This window comes from Cnephaeus nilssonii (genome assembly GCF_951640355.1).
Source record: "Cnephaeus nilssonii genome assembly, chromosome: 2".
Classification (NCBI taxonomy): Eukaryota; Metazoa; Chordata; class Mammalia; order Chiroptera; family Vespertilionidae; genus Cnephaeus; species Cnephaeus nilssonii.
The window spans coordinates 20,123,595-20,145,776 of NC_137073.1; positions in this window are offsets into that span (position 1 = coordinate 20,123,595).

Consider the following 22,182-nt stretch of genomic DNA (forward strand, 5'->3'; position numbering starts at 1 on the left):
ACACTATGACACTCACTGGCACCAGGCCAGCCAAGGTGGGTATAATGCAATTGGTCAGGGGCCTGGCCATCACCCCACGATCGCCCTGCAGAGGGAGGCCCAAGCTACCGAGGTCAGCAAACTGTGGCTCGCAAGCCACATGCGGCTCTTTGGCCCCTTGAGTGTGGCTCTTCCACAAAATACCACGGCCTGGGCGAGTCTATTTTGAAGAAGTGGCGTTAGAAGAAGTTTAAGTTTAAAAAATTTGGCTCTCAAAAGAAATTTCAATCGTTGTACTGTTGATATTTGGCTCTGTTGACTAATGAGTTTGCCGACCACTGGCCTAGGACATAGCAAGCACCCAACAAAGCCTAATTATAATTATTACTATTTCTCAGTATTGTAATTCATTGTCTGAGTTTATGACAGTCTCTCTTCAAGACCATAAGCTAGTAACGTACTCATTTCTGCTTCCTAGTGTCCAGCAATTTGTCCAGCATATGAAAGGCAGCCTGTATCCATTTATTGGATTGAAGAGAACTTAATTAGATTGGTATTTGAGATTCAGCCAAGTCCAACAGACAGAGAAAAAGGGGAGAGATTCCAGGCACAGTAAGTAGCATGTGTAAAACAGAATATGGGGAGGATTCTATTGTGAAAATGCAGAATGTCCCGTATTTATAATCAGTGTATGATGGAGAAAAGGATGTTGATCAATATTCTTTCAACTACTAGTGGTAGAAACCAAAATAACAACCATCTTAAATACGAAAGAAGGAATATATTTGGTCCCATTGATTTGAGGTTTTTGTTATTGCTGAATAAAAATGGTTTGTGATAAAAGAAGAGTCTATCTCCAGTCAGCATAGTTGTTATGCAGGCCAGGGAACTTATGAACATTTATTGGTGTTTTTCTCTAGAGAAGTCCAGAGATAACTGGCTTCAGGCACAATTAGATCCAAGGACACAAGCAAACATAGATGATATAATGGTACAACTGTCTATCATGTAGGCATGTGTTATTTGAATTGCAGATATGATGTAATAGGCAGTCTGAGACTCATATCCTACCAACTTAGAAACTCCAATGGAAAGAGATGGCCTTTTATTGATGGATCCAACAGAAATAGCCCAAGAGGGACTATGATTAGCCTGGCTGGGGTCATGTGCACATTCTTGTGCATAAGGATGTGGACTATACCATCTGATGGAATAAGTTCTCTAAAGCAAAGAGCTTTTCTAGTGCCAGAAGAAAGGGAAAGACATGGTGGGCAGGTAAAATTACAGATATCCTCAATGGAAGGTAATGATAATGAGGTAGATTTAACTAACTGATCTCCCAAATCTGTTCTTCCCTTTTTTATTTCCTGGGCATAATAGTTAGACCTATACTTCCCAAGCTCTCTTGAAGCTTGGATGATAATATCTAGGCCATGTAATGAAAGCAGGAATATTGAATGCCCTCAGAGTCCAGGCTTTTAAGAAGTGATGTGTGCCTTTCCCATGTTGTCTTGCCCTTTCCAGCAGCTGGATGAAGGTGATGATTAGGTCCAAGAGGTTGGAGGAGCTACAAGGTAAAATCAGCCTAAGCCTCCGCTTAGAGAAGTCCCTTCAACTTGAAACTCACCAAGGATAGTTACATAACAGGCACAGACTTCTGGGCCCATTACATGTCTGGGGCTATTTGTTACTTCAGCCTAGCTGATGCTAACCAATACAAATAATAATACTAGAACCACAAAATGAAAATTTTAGAAGTCAAGCTTAGGAGAACAGACTAAGTGCTCATTGCATGCTGGTTTGATGATTAAATGGTTATGATGCTGGGCAGATTGAACAAATCAAAGATATGGGGAAACTTTGTTTGCTCTACCCCCCTAAAGAGGTTGAAGAGGATATTGACAGATTATTCTGGATCTCTGATTTGCTGCAATGTTCTTGATGAAAGAAGATTCTCTCTCAAGTCAGTTCAGATGCCCATGGCAGTCCCGGGGCTGTGGGATTTATTTCAGAGAAGAATCAGTGAGGACATACCTGCTTCATTAGGCACCCATCCATGTGGAAGATGGACCAAAGAAAGATGTACTTCCCATTCTCTCCAGAGAAAGAGCCCAACGGGGTTTTGATGGATATCCCCATAGTCCATGACTGCAGCTTTTAAACACTTGACTTAACAACTGCCTTTAATTTCACTGAACATAAGTTATTGATCCTGATCTCTGTTGCCTGGAAGCCCCAATCCTGATTGTTAATTGAGCTATTGATTTTTGACTCACATTAACCATTCCTGAAGGGGTGAATCCTGGGTAATGTGGAGAGGTGGGCTAGTGAGGCAGAGGAGGTGAGGACTCTGCAGGAAAGCAATTTTAATTAGTAATAATAGCTTCATACTTAGCCCACTGGTTTGTAATACACATGGTGACATACCTATAGATCAAGCAGACAAACCAGTGGTCGTCCTTCTATAGGAAAATTAAATTGGGTCAATTATCCAACTGCTGGGTGATTTCAGATAGTTACTTAACTCAAAAGGAACCACTTGCCCTATGCATGGAATCCATAGCTCAGCCCCAAAGCTTACTCAACTTTGGAAGTATAATTAATCAAGTTGGTCTTTCCAGCATAACATTTAATGCTCAGAAATTTTCAGCAAACAAAGAAAATGGCCATTAATAGGGGAATTTTTATATTAAAAAATTTACATCTCTGCCATGGAATTATTTTATGGTCATTTGTTGACACCAATTAACTTGGCAAAGCAGATTCTACAATCTAGGGTATTGCAAGTTAAAAAAATTCATCTTCCAGAGGCTTATATAACATGATCACATTTTTATGAAAAAAGCAATTATCCACAACCATATGTGATTATATGGGCATAGAAGGATCCACAACAGATCCAGTTATTGGCTAATATTGGGGTACACACAGGGTGAACAAGGAGAACACAATGCATTTTTTTAAGATTTAATACATAGTTACATAATGCTTATTTGCTTTATTTTAGGTGTTTTGTAAATATTAACTCACCTAACCTCCTAACAACAACCTGATCTAGGTCCTTTATTATCCCCACTCAACAGATGCAGAAACTGAGGAACAGGGAATTAAGTAATCCCTTGGGCAAGCTGAGTAAGTTGTAGAACTGAAATTTGTCACCAGAGTTAGGCTCACAGGTGCTGTCTACTGCCTGTATAAAGGGGAGTAGTGGAATTCCAGGCAATTTTTACTTTTTTCATGTATTCTTCAAATATTTTATGATGAGTATGAACTCTTTCTTCAATTAGAAAAAAATAAAATATTACTTGACTCCCCTCAATCAGACCAGTGGCCTAACTTATTCATATAACAAGCATTTACTGAACTCCTACTATGTGCCAATCAGTATGCCAAGAAGTTCTCATGCGTTACCTCATTTAATTTGCTCAGTGTTTCTGTACTGTTTTATGATGGTCTATATTTTACAGAAATTGAAATGAAAGCTTAGAAAGAAGTAGCTTACCCAAGTCTATGCAGGCAATTTGTGTTAAAGACAAATGAACCCATGACTCACTAACCTGGTATCATGAGTTAGAAATAAAATGTGAGCCAAAGGTGTAATTTCAAACTTTCTCATAGCCACATTTTAAAAGTTGAAAAAAAATAGGTGAAATTCATATGATTATATTTTATGTAACTCAATATATCCAAAATATTGTCATTTCAACATGTAATCAGTATTTGAAAAATTATTAATGAAATTGTTTACATTCTTTTTGCTACTACATCTTCAAAATGCAATGTGTTTTGTAAACATACAAATATTTCCATTCAGGCTAAGTTTTCACTTGAAATAACTATTCTGTAGTTAGACTGAGTAAAATTTACAGATGAAAAGATATATCCACAAGGTGTTGCATACTTAAAAGTTTTTCAATAACTGAATCAAGTATCAGTTTTCAATTTAAATTTAAATTAAGTAAAATTAAAGATTCATGAGCCACATTTTAAGTTCTAAAGAGCCACAGGTGGCTAGTGGCTGCCATATTGGACAGAGCAGATCTAGACTATAAGTATCACATAGGGAGGAACCTATTTTTCTTGTTAACCCAGGAGAAAGCATAAAATATAATAAGTGCTCAATAAATATTTGGGAAATGGGGAAGAATGAGACAGATTAAAACCAACCTATCATAGCTTCTATTGCTGTTCTTTTAATTCTAGCCAATTCAGTTGGTATGCTGAAAAAGAGACAACCCAAGATGATTAATTCAGCATTTATGGAGCATCTACTCAGAGCCAGGGACTGTGACCTCTCTTAGGCTTCTCAGCTATGCAGTTGATTTCATCTCCATATCCCAAGGCCTACCTGCACCACTTGCTGGCCACAAACCTTCCCAAACTCTCCCCAGGATGGGATGCTGAGAACCCCTTCGGCGGAGTGTTAGCATGGAGACTGATGTAAAGCTCTCCACGTAGAAGCTGGCACAGTGTAGACACTCAATAAGGTATCACTCCCTCCTCTCCACCAAAGATGATGCCTGGGTCAGCAAATGAGACCTAAAAGGAGATGGAATGTGGTCACTGAAAGGCCCAATGGCATCCAAAAATTTGAGTGCAGACACCACGATTCTTATAGCTTCTGATGATGACATTTGGGACAAAAATCAATGTTATCTTCCATGAGTTCCAAACTGCACAGAGGTGAAGGCAACTCCCTAGAGACATGGAAAATAAACCTGTTCTTTCTTCAATCTGCATCTCTAGACCTTGTTTCTCACTTTTTCTTGCACTATGACTCCCTTGAAGAGCCTTTTTCCAGCTTTTTTTTTTCCTAATCACCTCTCCTTATGAATTTTAATAAAATCCCTATGAAATTTTAACACCACAGGTATACTGCATATCTGCTTGTATACTGCATGCATATCTGCACTTTACACATAAAGAGAATACAATTTTTCACCGCCCAAGAACCAAGTTTTGCCTTGTGGGGCACCACATTGCCCCCATCAAGAATGTAGGATTTAAACCAGTGGTCCTCAACGCAGGGTGATCCTCCCCCTCTCAGGGACATTTGGCAATGTCTGGAGATGTTTTGGGTTGTCACAGCTGGAAAGGGGGTACTACAAGCATCTAGTGGGTGGAGGCCAGTTAACATCCCACAATGCACAGGACCGCCCCCACTACAAAGAATGAGCTGAACCCAAGTGTCCACAGTGTGGAGGTTGCAAAACCCAGCATTAGGTCAATTCAGTCTTCATTTGTTTATGTTAAACCGGAGGCCCGGTGCACGAAATTCGTGCATGGGTAGGGTCCCTAGGCCTGGCTGACAATCAAGGCTGATCTGCGGGTCGACCAGCGGGGCAATCGAGGGGCCCCCACTGGCACTTGCCTTGGCTGGCCTGGGGCCTGTGGGCTGGGGGAAGCTCCTGCATTGAGCATCTGCCCCCTGGTGGTCAGTGTGCATCACAGCAATCGGTCGTTCAGCCTGTCGTTCTGCTGTTCGGTCAATTTGCATATTAGGCTTTTATTATATAGGATGAGACACCAAATGACCAGTTTGGCTAAGACACACCACTATGAGCCTTCTGGTCACAGACCCCTGTGATTCGCACGGAAACTGCACAGAGGATGTATGTATCCCATGGCTATGGTCAGACCCGCTGGGGTCACACAGCTCAGGGCATGATCATCAGGCAGCCACCCTGGACATAAAACAACCACCTTTCCCATAATCCTTCACTGCAATAAAACAGAGCCAGGAGCACCACCAGCCCAGACCCCTTTTTCACATCCCAGCCCCTAGCTGCGGGTCAGCAGGGAATTGCATCTGTGTGACAGTGTATGCTTCTTGTCGGTGCTGTTAAAAGTTTCAATGCCTCTCCACGACAGAGGTGTCATCTGAAGGAGAAACATCCCAGCCAGGGGGCCAGGCAGCCTGGCCAGCGTGAGTCAAACAAAGCTTGACCTTGGTGAAAGGGGCCCCTCACCCCCACCCCCCGCACTGATTTCTGAAGGCTGTCACTCGAGAGCTACTTTGGGCTGAGTTGTAGGGAACTGGAGATCTATAAACCTTTTTATGTGCGTGCAGAAGGAGCCCGTGTGGTTGCCAGCACTTTCCCAGGCGAGGAGAGACCAGCCCGGGCTGAGCGACAGCCGGGCGAGGAGCAAGTTTTCCTTTTATTAACAGGCTCGTAAAGCTACTTTAAAAAATAAATTAAAGCGAGGAAAATATCCTTGGATTTACTGCCGGCGGGAAGGATGATAGGGGCTGTGACATTGCAGGGACATTCTCCTGCTCGATTAGCTGGATGTCCAGAGGCTGCAAAGCACACCTCAGGGCAAGCTGCTCTTGTGCTGTGACCCCAGCCCATCATCTCACAGACACAGGCAGCCTGCCGCCGCAGGTGCACCCTGAGACAGAGGCCCTGACTTGAGGGTTCATTCTTCCCCCAAAAGCAGCCCCCTGGGATGGAGACCTCTAAATCACGCTGACAACTCCCCTTCCTCCTCTTCCAGCCCTGATACCCACCCTGAGACGCCTCCCTAATGGAGATGCAAACCCAGGAGCCTGGCACAAATGGCACTGACAGATGCTCCCGCCACTTTTCTTGCCTTCCCTCCACTCCTCTTCCCTGGTGTCCAGTTTCCTTTCTGACTTTTTTCCCCTTCCCTTCCTCTCCTCTTTCTCAAAAACTTTCTATTGCCACTCGTGTTCATGTGGACAAACGTAACCATGCCACTCCCCATTATTAGCCCGCAGGGCTCCCCACTGAGGCCGCCCAAGCCCCCTGGCATGGAAAACATTGCACCTTGATCTCTGCCAACTGGCCAGCCTCACCTCCTAATTCCAGTGTGCGTGCACACACACACTCACACTTACACACTCACACACACTCCACTTTTTGCCATTCCCAAGCACAGCAGACCATTTTAAGCCTCCAGTCATAATTTAGTAAACTAACCTTTACTAAATGGTGCCTCTATGCTGAAAGTTTGGGGTTGATTAGCTCATTGAAATCCCACACAAATTCAATGACTTGATTTCTATCATCCCCACTTTGCAGGTGCAGAAAGACATAAAGAGGTTAAAATTGTTAGGGGCCGAAATAGAATATTGGGGACCAGTTATAATTATAAGAAATATTACTGATGCTCTGTTAACCGTGATTGTTTTGATCTGATTAAAGAAAGCACATTCCGCCTTGACCGGTTTGGCTCAGTAAATAGAGTGTCAGCCTGCGGACTGAAGGGTCCCAGGTTCAATTCCAGTCAAGGGCATGTACATTGGTTGTGGGCACATCCCCAGTGGGGGGCATGCAGGAGGCAGCTGATTGATGTTTCTCTTTCATCGATGTTTCTAACTCTCTATCCCTCTCCCTTCCTCTCTGTTAAAAAAAAATCAATAAAGTTTATTTAAAGAAAGAAAGAAAGAAAGAAAGAAAGAAAGAAAGAAAGAAAGAAAGAAAGAAAGAAAGAAAGAAAGAAAGAGGAAGAAAGCACATTCCAACCTGACTGGGAGCTGCACGCCGGACCTGGGAGCCCATCTGGAAATTCAGACCATCCTCCCCATCCGAGCTGCCTATTATCATGGAAAGAGTAACAACCTTCTTGCAGAAACCAGAGGCACCGCCAAGCCTTTGTATACCCCAGGCCTTGGCATTGTCTGTAAACTGCCCATTTTGCATACCCATTCTTATCCCTTTTGCCTACTTCCCCATGTACTCTTTGTCCTTCTTATGGTGGAGGGAGAACAGATTTTCATGAATGACCTGCTGCTCTCCCATCCTGCGGGCAGTATTGGAATAAACGCTCATATATGATTCAACCCTGTCTCTGCTGACTTGGCTCAAGTAGTGACAGGCAGCCCGGACCCATTGATTGTCCAGTTACAAAATGACTGTCAAAATGACATAGTGCCACTGAACCCAGGCATGCCCAGCAGCCTAACCACAATGGCCACGCTGCCTTCCCACCTGTGTCTCTGGGCCTGCTTGTCTCGCCCTTGCAAACCCAACTCGTTCTCTAGGTGAAAGAAAACGATTTGCTTTACCCCCCATCTCAGCCCACTCTGATATATGTGAGCCCTGAAACCATTTCCTTTTTTATTCTATGTAGCGTATTTATTGAACGCCACAAACCATGATAGATGCTGGTGATAGAGTAGTGAACAGAAACCAACCCCCCAGACAAGGCCTCTGGATTTTAAGTCCCACGAAGCCAGGCACCAAATCCGTCTTGTTTGCTGGGTCCTGCAGCCCAGCCCAGCGCTTGCTGCAGAGCAGGTGTTCAAAATTCACTTGATGAAAAGAATGGAAGAATGAAGAAATGAGGGCCAAGTCGGAGGGAGGTGGCATCTCCTTGCTGAGACTCCATCTTGAAAATAACCATGAGATGTTCTCAGCGGGATTGTCTCAGCCATGTTAACGTAAAAACATTGAAACCTGTAAAGAATTGTTATGAGTTTATTTGAGCCAAACTGTCGACAAGTGCCGGGAAGCAGGATCTCAACGGATTGGGATAATGCTCCAGAGAATGGCAGTTCTTCACCTTGTTTTATACACTACAAGCAAAGGAGGAGACATAGTGGGTTACAGGAAATCCACTGATGATAGATTAGGGAGGCCGGAGAAAGCAAAGGGGGGAGGGGACCTCTGGGATTGGATAAAGAGTAAAATGATAGACACATACATCTTTTACTTAGGTGGGTGCAGGATAGTCAACAGTCAACAAGTAACCCGGTAACGATAACAACGGAGGAATTTATAGTCTCTATCCTGGTGCCCAAGCACATTTGGTTGTGCCCCTGAGGGGTCTGGAAAAAGGGAAGTTACAAGTTACCCTGACATTTCACAAGGATGTTATCTTAGATTCAAAAAGACAATAGGCTCAGTTAAGGTAAAGATTGACCTTTATCAGGGAAGATACTGGTCTAGGACGTGACTATCCACTATAAACTGCTTTTAGTTAAAGTTTTAATTTCAGACCATCCTTTATGGTTACTTTAGGTCTTTGAATTTGCAAAACCACCATGCAGGCCTTCCCTGAGCTTGTCAGATTAGCATGTGGCCCCTTTCTCATCTACAGCCACACCCATTACTTCTGCCGATGGCATCATTCATTCTTTCAGCAAACGTTCATTAAGCTCCTACTCAATGTCATGCCCTGTGTCAGGTGCTGGAGTTCTGACAAAGAATAATAGGCAATGCCTGACCCTGAGGGGCTTAGCTGGCAGGCGAGCAAAAGGCAGTTACAGATCCGCGTGATAACATGTGTGTGCACCCGCGTGCACATGTACCTGCACGTGTACCTTCGAGGTGTCAAGAAATGTGTTCCAGGTGAAGATGCCAACATGTGCAGGACACAGAGGTGAGAGAGAGCAGAAATGTTCACTATGGTTCCCGCATGCACTGAGCATAGAAGGTTGATGGGTGCGAAGGCTGGAGAAAGAGTTCCTCTCATGTCATGTTTAAGAGCTTGGATTATATCCAGAAAGTTTATTGATCTTGTTCATATAATGATTTAAAAAATAAGTAAATAAATAAAATGCTTTGTGGACCTCGGTTTGATGGCCTGGAAGGAGAATGGGACCCCCAGTCTGGCAAGTACAAAAAGGTTTCTCCATGTGGTAGAAGACAAAAATACAAGACCGAAAATATGGTGGCCTCATAGTGGCTCCTTCCCCGTGTATCTGCCACTGGAATGGCCCCTAGACCCTTGTTTCCAGCCTGTCCACGTGGAGGCACAGGCATGAGTGATCAGAGGTAGCTCACCTGCCTCAGAGGCCCCTATCCAACCACCTTCCTTTCCTGATATTTTGTCACTTGTCATCTTTTTTGCTAATATAAATTTCTAATTTTTAAGGTCCTTTAATGGATTTTGTAATATTGATCACATTAAAGGGAAAATGCAAAAACCAGCAAGTGGGGCAGGGGCAGAGGTGAGTGACCATATACTGTGGCCAAGTGGCAACCTCGCCTCCTCTTTGCACTCATAGGAGCAATAAACACCAGAAATGCTTGGGCGATGGAAGAACAAAGTTGAAGAAAAGGATGTCAGGTGTGGCCAGGTTATTATTAGAGAAGCTGACACTGTTAGAGTCACTTTGTGGCCAGGCTTTCACTCTATTTGGAATATTCTAACCTTTCTCTCTTCCACTGTACCTTTCAAAATTCAACACAGTCATATTCAGGTCAGTAGGTGGGAATCAGAGAAATGTGTAATGCCTCATCAAGCTTCAGTACTATCTGTAGATCAGGCGGAAGGCCAATATATGGCATAAACTCCTATTCTGTGCTCGCTCCACCCAACATATAGATGTGCTCAGTATTCTGTGTGAATTTTAAAGGAGGCTGCAACCACTCCATCCAGGACTGAAGAAGGCTTGAAGGAGAAAACACGTAAGACTAGCCATAATAATAATAATCCTTACCATCTAATGAACTCCTATTATGAGCCTAATGCTATACTAGGCTTTAATACATCATCTCATTTCTCCCATACACCCCTCCAGGCAATTTCCTGTGTCGGATACTTGATTTTCTACCCAACAGCCATCCACCTCCTTTCTTCTCACTGAGAGAGCTGCCATCTTGTTCAGCATCCTCCATGCGGCCATATGACATGAACCCTTTCCCAGCCCAAGTTGTGAATTGTGATTTCTATAAGCCAGTGGCCGTGGGCTCGAGCAATTGGCCAAGTGTAAGCAGTGACTCGGCTGTGGCTGTCGAAATACGATGGGAAGTCTGCTGCCGAACCTCTGGAAAAGGCTTACTCGTTCACCTACCAAGACACAAGGCATGATGTTTCCTTTGCTGCCTCTGGGCATTGTCTTCGGTACATAAGACCTAATAAGCAAGGTCTGTCTTAGAGCATGTGGGAGCCAGCCTGAGAGGGAAAGCCAATATTCTATGCATGTCAGAACGGAGCGGAAAGACAGGTGGGGGAAAAGAACCTAACTGGTTGATAACATTATTGAGCTGCTGAATAAACCACCTCTGAGACCAATCTACCCCAGGCTTTTGGTACTAGCCAATTTTATTTTTTTAATATATTTTTATGATTTCAGAGAGGAAGGGAGATGAAGAGAGAGATAGAAACATCAATGATGAGAGAGAATCATTGATTGGCTTCCTCCTGCACTCCCCCTGGGGATCGAGCCCACAACCCAGGCATGTGTCCTTGACCGGAATCAAACCTGGGACCCTTTGGTCTGCAGGCCGATGCTCTATCCACTGAGCCAAACCAGTTAAAATTGGTGCAAGCCAATTTTAAACCTGTTGGTATGTTACCTGTGCCAAAGCCTGCTAAATGACAGTGTCACTGTCCCCACTTTATAGGTAAAAACACTGAGACTCACACAGGCTGTCGGGGCCAGGATTCCAAATCAGGTTACCTGGCCCTTTCATCAGGACTGCAAATGGCGTTCAAGTGGCAGAAAAGGGAGTGAGTGGGTGAGGGTCGGACAGTCCAGGCGGAGACCACAGACTCAGAAGACGTTGAAAATCGAAGGGAAGGGAGAGTGTGTTTGTGTAGAGGGAGCTAGGAAGGTCTGAAGGTGAATGCGTTCCGATCCCAGTGGGCCTGAAATACCAAATCAGAGTGCATTCCATTATGTCACTGAGGATGGAAGAGGTGTAGGGAGACACTTGCTACCTGAGCTTCTTAGGGCAGTGTGAAGAATACAGTCGTAGGCTGAAAGATATGGAGGACAGTAAGAGGTCACTGTGACAGATCTAGGGTGGTGGTAGGCATGGGGAAAGGGAACAGGAGCAGGAGTCACTATTGATGTCCACCAAGAAAGTGGTAAGTAACTGAAGGAGGAGGAAGAAGTCCAAGTGACCGTCTCTGAGTTCCCCTCCACTCCCACAGAGGACACCTTTCCTCAACTGTGCTTGATATGTGTCATCTCATCAGCAGGAAGGGTGGTGACCCACCTATGCATTTCAGCCAATGAATTCTCCAGCACTCTGGATCCCCAAACCCAACATCAAAAGTTCTTTCAGTGCCTGCCAAATCTTGCACGATCTGCCTTACCCACCCCCCGCCCTGGGTCTTTACCCACTCCATTGCTCTCTCATCATGCCCCCGCATCACCAGCCTCCTTTCTGCTACTCAAACACAGCAAGTGTGCTCCCACCTCATGGATTTCACACTAGCTCTTCCTTCTGTCTTAAATGCCATCACTAAGTTGTGTGTTTTTTTAAATGCTTTCTTCTCACTCAGGTCTCAGCTAAAATTGCATCTCTATAGAGTAGCTTCCCTACCCCTACCCTCCTCTCCACCACCACCACCCGCCCCCCCGCCGAGAGTGAGAAGGAGGCTGACTGACTTTGTCTTCTGTATCGGATACTATGAGAAAATCCTGGATGCTCAAAGAATAAATATCCTACATCTTAGAAGCACCAATGCAGAATGCTATTTCTATGTAAATAACCCAGATGAGCAAAGCACTGACTCACCCTCAGGAGCATCTACCTGGGGGGAAAAATGTTATTTACAAGAACAATACCAGATGTTGGACTCAGAATGTCCTGCCTTGACATTTGGAGGCTGCCAGGGGAGAGACGGGGACTTGAAGGCAGGCAAAGCAAAAGTAGCAGAACAGAGTTCATTTAGAAGTGACTTTACATGTGGCGTTAATTCCTGGTATAATTCAAGAGTCTGATGGGGGATGGAGGAATAATGGAAAGAAAGGAGTCCTTTAAAAGTGCTGAAGAGAGAGAGCAAGACCCATAATTCCATCTAGAAGTAATGGTAATTGAAATTGGTTGTCCCTGATTTAAATAATCTTGATGGCATCGTTATTTTTAATTGTGATTGGTGGTCGTAATGTGCTAATAAATAAGACTGGAGACAAGGTACAACCTTGCCTTGTCCCACAAGCAATTTGGAATCAAGACTACTCAAGGCCAGGCAGGTTCTGGACAGCAGGAAACACGACGGGACAGGTGCCAAAAGATGATTTTTGTGAGCTCTTGAGACAGAAGGCTTGAGAGCAAATTTCTTCCACTCTGAGGTCAATAAATTCCTCCAAAAAAATAAGGAAGCACTGGGCTGGCTTTTCCTTGTGGAAAACCATTCATGTTGAAGAAAGTCCCTCATGTATCCCAAGCTTCTCTTTGGAAAGTAGTGCTTGGAAAGTCTTTTTCCTGGTTTGTTCATTTTACCCAGCCCCAGAGTGAGACATGAGCATAGGCACCTCTAGATATTTGAAATATTCTCTGTGGCAGGAAATTGCTTGTTGTTGTTGTTAATCCTCACCTGAGGATAATTTTTTCCATTGATTTTTAGAGAGAATGGAAGGAAGGAGGAAAGGCAGAGAGAGAGAAACATCGATGTGAGAGAGATACATCGATTGGTTGCCTCCTGCATGCACCCCTACAGGGCCGGGCATCAAGCCTGCAGCCAAGGTACATGCCCTTGACCAGAACTGAACTCTCATCCCTTCAGTCCTTGGGCCAATGCTCCAACCACTGAGCAAAACTTGCTAGGGCCATGGCAGAAAATTTTTAAGGTGGTGGTGAAGCAAGTAAGTAAGAGACCAGCACTAGAACCAAGATGTCAAGCCAGCCAAGACTCCAGCATCAGCATTGCGTGGGTCCCAGTAAAACTCCACCTGAGGAAAGCGTGTTCATTTCCTAGAGCTCCCATCACAAAGTAACACACAGTAGGCAGCTTGAAACAGCTGAAAGTTCCTCTCTCTCAAAGTTCTGGAAGCCAGAGTCACAGGGTCGGGCTCTCCCTTCCAGCCTCTAGGGGTACTGGCAAGTCTTGGCAAGTCTTGGCAAGTCTTGGCATTCCCTGGCTTGTAGCTCATAACTCCAATCTCTGCCTCTTTGGTCACATGGCCATTCTTCCTCTGTGTCCTGTGTGTTCACACAGAGTTCTCCTCTTGGCGTATCTGTCTGTCTCTTCTCCTTTTTGCAGAAAAACACCAGTCATATTGGATTAAGGATCCACCCTCCTCCAGTGTGGCCTCGTTCTAACTTATATCTTAATTACATCTGAAAAAACACACCCTATTTCCAAATAAGGTCACATGCACAGGTACCAGGGGTTAAGACTGCAACATTCCATATGGCAGAGCCAAGATTTTAATCCAAGGTGTATTTTTTCCATTATGACTATTTCAATGAATGAGTGAGTGACTGAAGAAAGGAACTACCCAGTGGATACAATTCAACCCACAGAAGAAGTGAATCGCTATGGCGAGCGGAAAAGGCAGGTTGCAAAAATAGTAAAGAGAGAGAAGGGAAGGAGCGAGGGAGGGAGGGAGGGAGGGAGGGAGGGAGGGAGAGAGGGAGGGAGGGAGGGAAGGAGGGAGGGAATGAGAGAGGGAAGGTAGGAGGGAGGAAAGGTGGGATGGAGGAAGGGAAAGAGGAAAGGAGGGAAGGAAGGAAGGAAGATTGCATTGCAACATGGAGAGGAACTTAATTTACATAAAATTTTGTGGGTATTTACCAGTTTTTGACGATTCATCTATTTCCACCAAGTAGATCATTAAGTCAATAAAATTTCCTCAAAATGTTCAAATCATATAGGTCTCTGTCTACTTAGTGCTACCCGAAGATCCCAGGTCAAGGTCACTGGGGGGGATAAATAGCAGTAATGGGTGCTGGTTACCTTAATTCACCCCAGCTGAGGCTCAGAGAAGTTAAATGGCTTAACCAAGGTCACACTACTAACATATGGCAGAGCCAAGATTTTAATCCAAAGGTGTATTTTTTCCATTATGCCACAATGCTTTTCTAAATGACTTTCAATGAATGAGTGAGTGACTGAAGAAAGGAACTACCCAGTCCCACAGGGTGTGGACTTCCATGCGTCCAGTGGTCTGGGGGTCGGGGAAAAACACAGAAAGACTGCCTCACTCACCCATATGTCCCAGAGCTTGGCAGAAATGCAATCACAGTGCTCTGAGCTGGGATCCAATCTCTTCAAGTGTCAAGCCACCTGATTAAAAATAGTCCTTTTGTCCTGTCTTCTTCTTCTCCCTCAAACAGATGCTGGGGCTCAGCCTTGCCCTGTGACTCACCTAATTTGCCTCTTGTCATTCATCCACTGTGGCTCTTAGGACCAGAGAAACCTGGGCTGCCATCAAGGAAAGAGACTATTAATAAATGAGCTAACGTGTGTAATACAGTGGGCCCATGTGTCTCATAGAGCCAGCTCTCCATAAAAGATAATGTTACTAATAGAAGGAGAAGGATTGGTATGCATATTGCAGTATTATTACTGTTTACTTGGCTGGTTGTGTTAGTTGGCTAGGTTCTAAAGGTCGTGAAGGAAGGATGTGTTCCAGGTTTCTCTCCTTGGCTTGTAGATGGCCGTCTTCTCCCTGTGTCTTCCCTCTGTTTGTGGCTGTGTCCAAATTTCCTCTTCTTATAAGGACACTAGTCATATTGGGGTAGGACCCGTTCTAAGGACCTCATTTGAATTTAATCACCTCTGTAAAGACCCTATCTCCAAATACAGCCACATTCTGAACTCCTGGGGCTTAGGACTTCAACGTATGAATTTGGGGTGGGACACAATTCAGCCCATAACACTGCTGTTCCTACTTGCCATGAGAAGACTACGGCGAAGTTTTTAAAGTCAAGTTTTAAAAAACAATTCCAATGATTCAACATTTTAATCCCTAGGCCTCTCTGGGCTCCCATTTCCTTACATAAAAATAAGGAGTTTGCACCTGAAACCTATATAATTTTATTAACCAATGTCACCCCAGTAAATTCAATTTTAACAAAAGAATTTGGGCTGTCGGATTTCTCAGGGAAGTAGACACTGGCAGGTGCCTGCTCTTACGCTACCCGCAGACATGGACAAATTTAAAGTCTGTGCTCCAGCCTCCAAGTATATGTCAGTAGAAGCGAGAATGTAATGGAGGACTCTTGGCTACGTGAGAATTAGGTGGGGTTTGAAGGATGGGTAAATTTAGGTGAGGGAAGGGGAGGAGGCAGGGTTTCCAGACAGGGGCTAAATGTAAAGGATTGAAGGTAGAAAGCCCATTTTTCCCTCTGCTTTTGAGAGTCGAGCGTATGCGTTCTCTACTTCCAGATTTGCCGAAGGAAATACCTACCATTCTGAGTGCACCCTTCAGACGCTGATTGGATTTAGAGAGCAGAGAGGCACAAGGGTGTCATGCCCCATGTTGAAGTACCTCTCCATCCTTCAAGAGTGTGTTTCCTATGCCCATGTCTGTTCTTGCTAATTATCACACTAAGCTAATGGAGGCGAGGTAACAGGAAGTGTCAGAGAGTTTTCTAAAATTATCATGTCAACTCTCTTCCTGTCAGTGTGTATAGGGAAGAAGACAAGAAAATGATATTGTCGTTTAATAGTTCACTTTAGATCTTCATCTCTTATCACTCATCATTACTCCATATTAGTTGCTTGGTATTGGCAATCTCTGGCTGTCAGTTACTCCATACAGGATCTTGCTGAGATCTTGGCTGGACAGCTTTCATTAGGAAGCAATCGGAACCAAATTTAACTTGAGCAGATTAACTGGGACCATTCCCCCACCTCCAGCCAAGGTGCAGGCCACAAGGGACAGGTGGAAAAGAACATGGGCTTTGAGGCCACATACTCTGGAGTCCTGGCATAGCCACTACCCAGTCCTATTGCACTGAATGTACCTACCACCTCATATCTTTGAGTCCCAGCTTCCTAACATGCAAGCCAGTGTAGCACAATGCTCTTTGGAGCCTTGCTGCTAGGGTTGGAAAGGGATGCTGAACTACCTGACAGTCTTTGTCACAGAGTTGGTGCCAGTAAATGACTAGCAGTATTTTTAATTAGTATAAATTGAATAAGAGAAGATTTAAGGCACTTACCAAGATCAGGCCACCTGTTCTTTTAAAATACTTCCCAATGTTCTCATTTTTCACATCAGGGAGGAAGAGAAGGGCTGGACTCAGTTCCATTCAGCAAACAATCCTACTAGGAGCCAGGCATACTGTCCACTGTGGGCCTGCAGAGAACAGCACGCTGGGGTCTCCACCAGGCCGCTGAGCACTCTGCGAACCTCCAGCCACAGGAGCCCATGCTGCTCCCTCGGCCAGGAATAAATGGCCTTTCCTTTCTTTTAATTTATTTATTTATTCATTCATTCATTTATTCATTCATTCATTTATTATTGTTTAAAGTATTACAAATAGTAGTACATATGTCTCCTTTTTTTTTCCCCCAATTGACCTTCCCCCAGCCTCCCCTACCCCCGGGCACATGCCCTCACCCCTCTCCCAGTGTCTTGTGTCCATTGGTTATGCTTATATGCATGCATGCAAGTCCTTTGGTTGATCTCTTACCTCCCGCCCCCCCCCCCTCATATTCCCCATCCCTCCCCAGCCTTCCCGCTGTCATTTGACAGTCTGTTCGATGCTTCTCTGCCTCCGTGATTATATAGTGGTTAGTACTCTGTGTTGTGTGGCCTTTCCTTTCTGTACCGCGTGGACCCACAGGAGGGCATCATCCACTCCGAGCTCAGTCCGCACATGCCTTTCTCCCCCAGAAAGCCTTCCCTGGTGCTCCAGGGCAGCGCCTGCCGTGCACCCTTACAGCTCTCCTCACAGCTGTCCCTGTGCATAGATGGTGTGGCCTAAGGGCTGTTCTCTGCTGACGATCATAAGCTCCAGGGGGGAGTGACGACGTGTTTTCTTCGTGGTTGAATTCCCCAACCCCCAGCACACTGAGAGGAGGGGGATGGGAAAGCTCAGAGAGAAAAGTTAAACATGTAAACAAAAAAGTGCAAAACGCTATAATTACACCTAAGCAGAGGCCACTGTGACCCCACCTCATCCTGCTCTGAGCTCAGCTCAGGAAAGGCAGCTCTAACTCCTACTTCCTCATCAACTGTCCTTGCTTCCGGGACCTGCCAGCAACCCCAGAGCTTTCTGTCACCATTCTGCCCACTGGGAGGGATGCTTCAGGACATCAGTCCCTTTATTTGTCTTCCTCATCGTCATAACTACCAAAGCCCAGCACTGCGCCTGGTACACGATGGTGTGCAAAACTGTGCTGAATAAATGAATGAATGGATCAGTAGATCTTAGCCACTGGGTCGATGGCAAATCCCACTGTTTTCAACCAAATGGGCATCTAAAGATACTGGATTGGTCTTCAGGGATTTGGGGAACTTCTCCCCTGCCATGGATGAAGATTTGCCTACCTGATGGAATTTCTCACATCAAAACACCCATTCTCTTCCAGACACACAAATCCAGAGGGCAAGAAGGGGCTTCCAAATTCACCTTCGTCAGCCCCTTCACATTGCAGATGGGACAGCTGAGGCCTGGCTCAGAGCCACATGAGGAAGGGTGTTAGAAGGAGCACTGGATTAGAAGTCTGAGCATGTGGGTGCGGACCTTGGCTGCACCACTGAATCTCTGTATGACCTTGGGCATGTCACTTCACCTCTCTGAGCCTCAACTTCCTAATCTGTAAAATGGGGAGGACACCGCCTACTGAAAGGATGGTGGTGAGAATGAAAGGGGATCGGGCCTGTGAAAATATTTGAAAACTCTAAGGTCTGGGCATTTTTTGGTTCACAAACTGGCCCCACATGGAGGGCAAGGAGAGACTGACAAGAGGCAGGCCACTCCTGATGGGGAGGTGGCCGGTTTAACAAGCAAGGGAACTTAGGAGGCTTGTCTCCCCCAGAAGCAAGGCGAGAGGGTCTCTGTGCTCTCCGGCCAGAACCTCAACAGTTTCTACAGAGGCTCAGTCTTGTACACCGGCCAGAGCTCTCAACAACACAGTGTTCTCCAGGCTGCGACCTTGAAACTGGTTCCAGCCCTGAGAACAGGGGGCGGAGCATACATTCCAAAGGGGGCGGGGCCAGGCTCCATTGCCCAGATCCAGCTTCTTGGTCAACCTGCGGTCAGATCCTCGCCAAAACCTTCGATGACATCTTTCTCCACCATTATTGCATTGGCACAAAGGTTTTGAGAGGAGGTCTGGGAGGTAGTTTCAACTGCCTTCAGCTCCATGAACATATAGTGGACCCTCCAAAGGCCCAGACTTCCGCTTTGCCACACTGATCACAAACAGGTAACAGTAATAAAAGCCACTGTGTACTGACCTCCTGAAACGTTCCAGGCACCATGCCTTGTGCTTTCAATACATTGTCTCATTTCCCCTCACAACAACCCTATTAACTGTGTTCAATCATTTGTCCCTCTTTTGCAGGGAAAATTAAACCTCAGAGAGTTAAAGTGATTTTCCCAAGGCCACCCGGTTGAGTGGAGGGGCCAGAATGGACTGCTGATCCTAATGTAGCCACAGTCCCTGCTCTTAGCCATTACCCAGCATAAAAATACTAACAGCCCAAAAAAGGCCAATGATTTTTAAAAAGACTTCATATATTCAAATGGCCAATAAGCATAGGTAAAGTGTGCAACATCAAAAGTCATCAAGGAAATGACTAAATGAAATACCACTTCACACCCACCAGAATGACTACTTAAAAAAAAAAAAAAAGGCTAACAACAGCCCAGCCAGTGTGGCTCAGTGGTTGAGCGTTAACCTATGAATCAGGAGGTCACAGTTCAATTCCCGTCAGGGCACATGCCCAGGTTGCAGGCTCAGTCAACAGTAGTGGGGGTGCAGAAGGCAGCCAATCAATGATTCTCTCTCAGCATTGATGTTTCTATCTCTCCCTCTCCCTTCCTCTCTGAAATCAATAAAAATATTAAAAATAAAAATAAATTAGTCAAAACCGGTTTGGCTCAGTAGATAGAGCGTCGGCCTGCAGACTGAAAGGTCCCAGGTTCGATTCCGGTCAAGGGCATGTACCTTGGTTGCGGGCACGTCCCCAGTGGGGGGTGTGCAGGAGGCAGCTGATCGATGTTTCTCTCTCATCGATGTTTCTAGCTCTCTATCCCTCTACCTTCCTCTCTGTAAAAAATCAATAAAATATATTTTAAAAATTTTTTTTAAAAAATTAAAATAAATTAAAAAGCTGACAACAGCCCCGGCTATTAGAGTGCTGGCCCAGGCACCTAAGGGTCTCAGGTTCAATTCACGGTCAAGGGCATTCACCTAGGTTGCAGCTCAATCCCTACCCCAGTGCGAGTGCATTCAGGAGGCAACCAATCAATGTGTCTCTCTCACAGCGATGTTTCTCTCTTCCTCTCTCTCTCTCTCTCTATCTCTTCCTCTCTCTTCCTCTCTCTATCTCTCTCTCTCTCTCTCTCTCTCTCTCTCTCTCTCTCTCTATCTCTCTCTCTCTCTCTTCCCTACCCTCTCCCCCTCCCTTCTACTCTCTCTAAAAATCAATGGGGAAAATATGTTGTTTTGAAAATACATTGATTGCTTATACTACTCCTATGGGGGGAAAGGTCTAGCAATTTCTTATACAATTAAACATATACTTACCCTATGATCCAACAATTCCACCCCCAAATATTTACCCAGGATAAAGAAAACATATATTCACAAAGGACTTACACAGAAATTTTCATAGTAGCTTTATTCATAATAAGTGATAACTAAAATCAGGCCAGGTGTTTCTCAATAGGAGACTGTATAATCAAATTGTGGCATATCCATACAATGGCATACTACTTAGGAAAAAAAAATGAATAGGGTGAGTCTTAAAAACAGTACACTGAGTGAAGTAAACATAGACTAAACAGTATACACTGCATGATTCCATTCATGTAAAATTTTACAACAGAAAGAGTCATTCTATGATGGAAAAATTTGCCTGAGGGAGTGGGACCAATTGGGAAGGGACTCGAGAGAACTCTCAGGGGTGATACTAATGTTCTATATTATGATAAGGGTTAAAGTTACACATAGGTGTATGCATTTGCCATAATTTGGCTAACACAGTTAAGATTTGTGCATTTCACTGTTTGCATCAAAAGAAAAATCTCTAAACAAAAATTTAGGGGGGGGGGCTATATAACCAATACCATTAACGACTGATCACTCCAAGAAGGGCTAATATGTTCACAGTTCTTTTCATGGTGTGATAATAGACATCAAAGGAGCTATCCCAAAATATCTTTCTCTGCAGACCTACAAGAATGACTACAGTTCCAAGAATGAAGATTAATCAATTTTTAAGTCACAAACACAGGAACAAAACTATCCATAGACAGAGGTCTCCCACCTGACCACCACTTTATAATGCCACAGGGGGCTACACATCACCCCGATCCATTTCTTTCTCTTCCTGAGCTTTGGGTATGGCTCATGAGAACCTCCCTGGCACAGGCAGCCACCTTGCCTTCCCAGTGCCCGGCCCACACCCAACACCTGCTAATTATAAGAAACAACATATGGCAGGCAGCCCGGCTGCAGACCCCGCCGGCTCTCCTGACTTGCAGCCCAACCGTGGAGGCAGATTGCATGCTGAGCCGCTGGGATCAAAAAGGTGTCATTAGAAAATGATTCATATTCCTCAGCCTTAATGAGGACTCACACTGAGGGCTTCCAATTACCCAATCGATGGCTGGAGTGCTGCTTCCAGCCAGCGGCTCCTTGCTTTTCTTTCTCTTCTTTAACAATATGTGCAAGAGGGTTGGCTGCACTCTTTCCCTCCCCTTCGTGGCCTCCTCGGGTCCTGGGAGGAAATCAAACCAGAGAAACATCTCAGGAAGTCTTCTGGTTCAGATGGATGAATCCTACATGGTGGAGACTGAAGGCAGAAATATCCAGATGAAGTCCATGCCTAGAGAAAGGCCAGCTCTGTGAGGGGACATGTGACCTGGGACCCATCGTTCTAAGACTGGGGCAAGAGTAATGTAAAAAGATGAGGGGAGCCCGGCCAGGGTGGTTCACTGGTTGAGTGTTGACCTAAGAACCAAGAGGTCATGGTTCAATTCCCAGTCAAGGCACAGGCCCGGGTTGAGGTCTCAATCCCCAGTGTGGGGCATGCAGGAGGCAGCTAATCAATGATTCTCTCTCATATTGATGTTTCTATCTCTATCCCTCTCCCTTCTTCTCTCTCCCTAAAAAATTCAATAAAAACATATATTTTTTAAAAGATGATGGGACAACACATACAGGTCCTGATGCTGGAAAGAGCTGGTCATGTCTGAGGACTCAGGGGTGGACTATCTGTGTGGGCAGTTGTGAGAGTGAGAGGACGTGACACTGGAGAGACTCGGGAGGTGAGAGGAGGCTGAGGGAAGAACACACAGAGGCTTTGGGCTCAGTCTGAGCGTGGATTCCTGCTCCCCCACTCCCTTGGCACGTGGCATTTATGGGATG